At 36.4% G+C, this 8468-nt stretch overlaps 1 pseudogene; it reads right to left on the bottom strand.

Moving 5' to 3' along the window:
• Positions 1 to 7122: 7122 nt before the first annotated feature.
• Positions 7123 to 7788, bottom strand: LOC123933262 (annotated as a pseudogene).
• Positions 7789 to 8468: the final 680 nt, after the last annotated feature.

The following is an 8468-nucleotide window of genomic DNA, read 5'->3' as shown; positions in this document are numbered from 1 at the left end:
AAATAATTAGTTTTTGTTAAATCTCCTCTCCTGAATATGAGTCTTTCTAATATTCTGTGTGACAAAATGGGGGAATTTTGCATAAAATACTTATTTATGCTGCATAACGAAGTTCACTGTCTGTGTCTCGGCTAGGGAACATTTGGGTGATGTTTTGAGTTGCAAAACATCTCAGAGAAAAAAACTATGGCTATTTAGACTCAGGTGTTTGGCAAGCATTCTGTCAAAATTTTTCTCAAGAATGAACAATGTGAACCTGTCTTTTCAAAACAACTGACAGATTTTTTGCCAATGATAAAACTTGAGTTTTCAAGCAAAAAATTAGGATTTTGGAAAAAACTCCCTTATGAGTAATGCCTTTTAAATCTAGGAAATCTTTGCCTACCTCAAAAACCTTGTGAAGGTATTCTATGTTTTTTTCCTAGAAGTATCAAATTTAGTTTTATGTTTAGGTCTGTGCTTCATTTCAAGTAAACATTTCTGTGTAATGTGACATAGAAGTTGAATTTCATCTTTCTTTGCACAATATACATTTAATTCAGCATAATTTATTGAAAAAAAACCTGTTCTTTCCCTGGTGAATAATCTTATAACTTTTGTTTTAAATACTATAGGTTTATAGTTAAGTCTTGAAATCAAGTGATAGGAGTCTTTCAATTTAGTTTTTCTATTTTCCATTATTTTGGTTATCCTTAACCCCTTTGAAATCCTAAATAAATTTTAGAATTACTTTTGTCAGTTTCTTCAAAAAAAATTCCCAAGGAAATTCTATTTGGGATTGTTGAATTTGTAGATCTATTTGAAACGAACTGACATTTTCATAATATTGAATCTTCTAATCATGGTATGGATCTTCATTTATTTATGATTTTAAAAATTTTTCTTGGCAATGTGTTGTTTTCAGTGTACAAGTTGTACTATTTTCCCACTTAAACTCATTCCTCAGTGTTTATGGTTTTTTATGCTATTAGAAATGGTATTTTAAGTTTTAATTTTCTAATAGTTGCTAATATAGTGAAATACAATTGATTTTTGCATATTGACCATATATCTATAATCTCACTAAATTCACTTATTAATTCTACTAGTTTTAAAATAATAGGCTGTTTTTGATTTTCCATGTAGAAAGCTGAATCATTTGTGAATAAATACTATTTAACCTTCGTGCTTTACGTTTGTGCTTACTTATTGGGTTATTCAAATTTTTATATATTTTTTTCTGTAAGTTTTTATAAGTTGTGGTTGTTTTTTTTTTTTAGATTTTTTTTAAAATTTATTTATTTGACAGCGAGAGAGAGAGAGAGATCACAAATAGGCAGAGAGGCAGGCAGAGAGAAAGAGAGAGGGAAGCAGCCTCCCTGCCAAGCAGAGAGCAGAGAGCCCGATGTGGGACTCGATCCCAGGACCCCGAGATCATGACCCGAGCCGAAGGCAGCGGCTTAACCCACTGAGCCACCCAGGCGCCCTATAAGTTGTGTTTTTAAAACAATTGTTAATTTCCTATAACTTGTCAATATTACAGACATAAAATCGCTAGTCCTCATTATCCTCTGTCTGTAGAATCTCTTTTAATACCTTTCATTTATTCCTGATATTCATAATTTCCAGGCTTTTTTTCTTTTTTTGTCAGTCTTATTTGGGGTTTATCAATTTGATCAATCTCTTCAAAGAGCCAACTTTTCTTTTTTGGTTCATTTTTTGGTATTATTTTGTGTGATGTATGTCATTAATTTCTCTTATTATTGTTTTCTTCCTTCTATGTAATTTGCAATCATATTTAATAATAATTTACTTAGAATTATATTCTTTAGTTTACAAATCTTTGCTCTTTTCTTTATGTTTTATTGTAGAGCTGACACAGCTTGCTGGTAGACCAGATGTGGAACATGAGAGAAAGAGGTAATCAAGTTTGGCTCTAAGGATTGTAACCTAAGCATTGAGGTGAACTGGTAGTGTGGTGTGCTGTGGTGGGGAATGCTTGGGTAATAGCATGTTTAAGTTAAGTCAAGAAGTTAGGTCTGAGCATTTAAATTATATTGTTGAGTGTGTATTATGGAAGTCAAGGGAGGACTCTCTGGCATCGTGAAAGAAATGTATTGTTCTCATGTTTTCTTGTTAGAGTATACATATGAAGTAGAAAAATAAGAGTTCAAATAAGGAAATATTCACTGAATAGAACACCATCAGAAAAGAGTTCATCATGCAGTCTTCTGACTTCTGTTTGATTTTAAGGAGATTAAAGGTATGGACATCTTTTGCCAGTTATGTTAAAGGTCAGTAGTGAAACCGTACTTTACCTACCAATGGCCACCATATGGTTCTATTACTGGAACAGCATCAGAAAAATAAAATAGTGACCAAAATACAAATAGTGGAAATAGTCCTAGATCTGGGTATTTCTCTGTCTCCAAGATGTGATGATGGTCTTCATATGGAAAAATCCAGTAGCTTATGGCTCAGCTAACCCATTTGTCTGTTAGAAGATATGTGAGGTAAGGTGGCAAACTTTAACATCCTGGTATCTTTGGAAGAGGGTAAAAGCCAATTAAAATATTTTAAAATTTTAATTAGTTTACTAAATTTTTGCCACTGGCTTAGAAAAAGTGAAATACAGTAAAAATCCCCTTTTTACCCATTTCACACATGGATTCAGTTTTCTCCTACCCCACTCACCAGAAACCACAAATTTTCAAGTATCTTTCTAGAGTTTTTTTTTTATGCACATACAAGCAAATATTAATATATATTTATCTTCTTTCTTTTTAATACAATAGCAGTATATTATGCATAATGTTCTATATACCTTGTTTTCTCACTTAAAAATACATTCTGGATTTTTCTTCTAATTGTATATCATTCTTGTCTATAGATGTACTGTGTACCATAATTTATATAACCAGTCTTCTACTGATGGGCATTTAGATTTTGAAAAATATTTTGCTGTTAAAATTAATGTGGTAGTGAATACCCTTGTACCTCAATCATTTATCTAAAGGAAAAAGTCCTATGGATGGAATTGGTAGATCAAACAGTATTTACATTTGTAAGGTGTTAGATATTGCTAAATTGTCCTCTATGGGGCAACCCAGAAATCCAAAATTATTAATCTCTCAAGTCGTATATAATGTTCAGCTTGCTGAAAGAACATTCTTCTTTGGACTAGAAGAAAGAAGAAGAGAGATAACATTTTTTTGGAGACGTTCTTCATGAGCAACTTAAACAATTCTTTTTTTTTTTTAATTTTTTTTTAATGTTTTTTATTTATTTGACAGAGAGAAATCACAACTAGGCAGAGAGGCAGGCAGAGAGAGAGGAGGAAGCAGGCTCCCTGCAGAGCAGAGAGCCCGATGTGGGGCTCGATCCCAGGACCCTGGGATTATGACCTGAGCTGAAGGCCGAGGCTTTAACCCACTGAGCCACCCAGGCGCCCCGACTTAAACAATTCTTAATGAGGGGCACCTGGGTGGCTCAGTCGGTTGAGCATCTTCTTTCAGCTCAGCTCATGATCCCAGGGTCCTGGAAGCGAGCCTCGCATTGGGATACCTGTTCTGGGGAATCTGCTTCACCCTCTCCTCCCTGCTTATGCTCTCCCTCACTCTCTCTCTCTCTCAAATAAAGAAAATCTTAAAAAAAAAAAAAAGCAATCCTTAATGGAACAAAGAAAGGATATGAAAGAAAAGAAAAATCATTTAAGGTTCTACTACTGCATATCATGTGTTATTCTGGTTATTTATGTAGGTGAATCCTCATCATCACTCTGTAGCATTGACTTCTTTTTCTTATTCAAAGATGAAAACCTAAGGTCCAGAAAATTTAAAAATTTCACCCAAAATTGCAGTAATAGTTGTTTAACAGAATCTAGAAGGTTTTTTCTTCTCTCCTAAGAGGATATGTCTGTAACTGGGGAGATTCTATTTTTTTTTTAAATCATGATCAAACTCCATACACCGTTTGATGGTGAATCCGTCTCCTCCCTGATTCTTGTGTTAGGAAGAACTGCTAGGAAAATATATGCTGACCATTGAGATCTGATTCACCCCAAACCTGATTGAACTATGAAACTCACTGTCAGAAGATGTCACAGAGTTAAACTCTCTAGGATAGATTTTTTCATGGTTCTGTAGAATATCTTATCTAATAATAGCATTTGCAGTTATACAACCTAAGATAAAACAATCAGATCTTTTGCTTAGGGATATAAATTAATTGCTGGCAGAAGTCAGTCAAGAGAAAGAATATAAGTTTTGACCAGAGTCCAGTGAACAAAGAATCTTAATTTAGGCAGGCTACTGATTTCTAGGGGACCTGAGGCAAGATATTTAACTGTGACTGTTTTAGCACTCTATCTATAAAAAGTGGGGGTCATTATTGATAACAATCACTAACAATGTACATGGCATAAAATTAGTCATGATTTCTGATGCAGCCTGAAATAGGAACTGGATAAGAGAATAGACTTTGCAGACAGACAGACCTGGGTTTCGACCTCTTTCTGCTCTTTACTGGATGTGTGACTTTGAGAATTTAAAAAATTTTTCTAAGTCTCCTTTTTTATATCTGCAAATGAGAATATTAGCAGTAGGGGCGCCTGGGTGGCTCAGTGGGTTGGGGCCTCTGCCTTCGGCTCGGGTCGTGGTCCCAGGGTCCTGGGATCGAGCCCCGCGTCGGGATCTCTGCTCTGCGGGGAGCCTGCTTCCTCCTCTCTCTCTGCCTGCCTCTCTGCCTAGTTGTGATTTCTCTCTGTCAAATAAATAAAATATTTAAAAAAAAAAGAATATTAGCAGTACCTGCCTTTTAGGGTTGTTGTAAAAATTAAATGAGATCACATGGATAAAATACTTAGCACAGGGTCTGTAACATAATAAGTATATGGTAGCTGCTATTAATACTACTACTACTATTATTATTATTTCATGTTACTGCTTATTTCTACCCTTAGCACTGGGTGCTGGGGCAGATTTCTATACTGTGTGAACCAATTTAGTGTGCTTACTATGGCTTTATTCTCAGCTAAATCAAAACATAGAGGTAGAGCTCTACCTGACCTTGTAGGCGATTAGCTTTTGCCTTTTCATGCGTGAGATTTGATTATCTTTATCATTGTCTTAGCTTGTGTTACCTACATATCATAAAATTATCCCAACCTTTTAATATCCTGTCACAAACATTTATCTTTTTGACCTTCAATGGAATTGTGGTAAGATTGCCTGCTCTTGAATGCATCTATCTATCTCATGTAATGTGAAATTATCAGGGTTTAAATTTAATATTTACAACATGGTCACCTGGATGCCATGAGTTTTGATTCATCCTTGCCACTAGATGGCATCATAATAGAACACATTCATTATAGCTATTATCCTTTACTGTCTAGCAAAACATGCCATAGAAATAGAAACTATGGAGGAGTTTTCATACTTGAAAGTGAAGTTGAGAGGTTTGAAACAAGGACACTTTGTAAGTGGAGGATTTAGTGTTTGAGCATTATGTGGCTGGGGTTCCTCCAGAAGCATACCCCAAGACAAAGGCTTGTGTGCATGTTTATTTGAGAGGCGATATCGGAACAGGAATGAGGGAGCAGGAAGAATGAGATTGGAAATGAGAAAAAGGAGAAACATAAGGATGATGTTTTGAGATTGTGGATAACAGAGCTTCATTCTACTGAAATATCCTAAAACTCCCACTCCTATCTAGGACAACCATGGGGAAGAAACTAGAGATATTGTGTGGGCTATAGGTGAGATGCTATCAGGTAAAGCAAATCCAGTTTTGCATGGAATGATCTATTCCAACCTGGTTAAAATCAGATGTAAGTCTAGGTGGATGTGACTCAGGGCACCAGATGTGTCTGCTGCAGCTACCTAATAAATCATGTACTCTGTAAATTCTTCCATTTGAAATAAACAAAGAATCCTAATGAACCATCTGCAACTCAAAATCCTTGGGGACTACCCAGTAGGTACTCTGGCAAATGTTTAGTGAATAGAAATATTAATGATTACTTTATGAAATTCACAGGAAGATCTCTTGCCCTTTGTAGCCTAGTATGAAAGGCCTAAATCTTATCCTTTTTATAATTTATAAATCTTGCCTGTATATAACTCAATATGGAAGGATTCCCAAACCTTTTATCTTTGTGTACTAGGACATAGGCATGGGAAGTGTTTGTTGTTACAGGAACAGGAAGAGTTTGCTAATAGGAAATCACTAGATGAGTAGTTTATAGAGATGGAATTGTATTGAACTGGGAGTCAAAAGAGTTCAGGATCTATCTGTGATGTTAGATAAATCAGGTCACCCGAAATTAACTTTTGGGACCACAATGTCTTTATCTGTAAAAGGAATATTCGGCTGAGCTCAATCATTTTGTTTTTAATTTGCCTTTTTAAAAAGATTTTATTTATTTATTTGACAGAGACACAGCGAGGGAGGGAACACAAGCACAGGGAGTGGGAGAGGGAGAAGCAGGCTTCTCCCCGAGCAGGGAGCCCAATGAGGGGCTTGATACCAGGAACCTGGGATCATGACCTGAGCCGAAGGCAGACCCTGAATAACTGAGCCACCCAGGTGCCCCTGAGCTCAACCATTTTAAGGTTTCTTCTAGTCCTATGAGATTATGAAAATTATATATGTAGAAAAACAGTTGATTTTTGTAAATGAACACATCATATTCATACCCATTTATATTTTCGCTGATGATATTATAACTTTTTAGACATTGGAATTGATTATCCACTTAAACGTGTGGAAATCTTGTTGGTCTTTTAAATTTATGAACTTCTTATTCTTTTTTTTAAGATTTTATTTATTTATTTGACAGAGAGAGAGATCACAAGTAGGCAGAGAGAGAGAGGGGGAAGTAGGCTCCCCGCTGAGCAGAGAGCACAATGTGGGGCTCGATCCCAGGACCCTGAGATCATGACCTGAGCCAAAGGCAGAGGCTTAACCCATTGAGCCACCCAGGCGCCCCTGAACTTCTTTTTCTGATTCCAGAATGATGTGTCAGATATTCAAGTAAATAGAAGAAATACTAATTCTAACGCATGCACAAATAATATATAAGAAATCTGTGTGTGGGTGTGGGTGTATTAATGGTGGCAGTAAAGTTTATTAAGCTGTGTCTTAGTGTAAGCACTGGGGCTTGCCCATGGTGCTCTTAATGTATAAAGCCCAGACATTCTGCCAATTCTTGAGCAATGACACCAGGAAATTGACAGCTAGACAGATATTGTACAAAAGCCCATTCTTTATCATCCACATGTGACCAATGGCCACTGCCAGACACAACACCTTCTTCATTTGGAATTTGACTATGGGACTTCACTTCATCGACTTTGGCCACCATGTTCTCATTGTGGGTCAATAAAGAAGGGAACTTGCCAAGCTTATTCAGGCCTCAGCCCAGGATTGATGGGATCTGCTCAGTTAGATATTCCAAAGCCAAAAAAGCATCATACTTCTTGATCAGCTTCTTGAGGAATTTCTTATTCTTGTTAACTTGTTCTTGTTAAGTTTCTTGAAGTTTCAATGTCCATGTGGGAGATATCCACAGCTGTGGCCTCATCATAGTGCTGCTGGTCTCCCACAACACACACAGAGAACTTGGGGGCAGGGAGTGGACTTAAGCCTAGTGGTGCCCAAGAAACATTTGTCCTACTGAGGGTCATAGCTCTTCAAGTTGATCTGCTGCTCCATTGTGTACAAAAATTTCTGGTGCTTCCACTGGTTCCTGCGTGGGACTTTCTGCACTGCCTTGCAGAGGTTGTCAGAGGAGACTTTGCTGTTCATGGTGCCTCATGCCACAGTAACTGCAAAAGAGCAAAATCTCTCTCTTCTTATTTTTTACCTTTTTTTGTCATTTGGCATTCTTTTTAAAATAATTAATGACTATTTTAATGGAGGCCAGAAGAAAAATAAAATAACCTTTAGAGGTAAGATACTCATCATATCTTTTATTGCATGTACTAGACCCTTTTGAGAGTGAAAGAGGGCACTAGTGATTGTTATTTCAGAATAAGAGCCATAAATCAGAAGCATCCCAGATACTAAACTGGGATATAGTATCACTCTACTTAAAGGTTGATTTCAATTTTGTTAGAGGTTGAACAATAGTAAGATAAAACTAAATTCTCTAGTATGAGACTATCTCCATTGAGAAAACTATGAAATCTCAGTAAAGTGCAAAATAATAGCTGTTTGAAGCCATCAGACAATAATAAGGTGTCAAACTTGAAGGGTCAGGATCTCAAGAAGATGGGGGAAAAGCATAAGGTGAATCTTACATTTACTGCTACTTTTGCTTTTGGGACATTTGTTAATTTCTGTTGTGGGGCATAGAAACTGAAGAGAAAGCAGAGACCTGGAGTTTGCAGCAATATCACTAGGATGGGGAACCACAAACTTAACTTCAGTACTATTAATGTAGCCATGACTTATGAGGCCAAGATCCTGAAGAAACAGGGATTTCA

The sequence above is a fragment of the Meles meles genome, chromosome 20, assembly GCF_922984935.1.
Source record: "Meles meles chromosome 20, mMelMel3.1 paternal haplotype, whole genome shotgun sequence".
Classification (NCBI taxonomy): domain Eukaryota; kingdom Metazoa; phylum Chordata; class Mammalia; order Carnivora; family Mustelidae; genus Meles; species Meles meles.
This window is presented reverse-complemented; position numbering and strand designations above follow the sequence as displayed.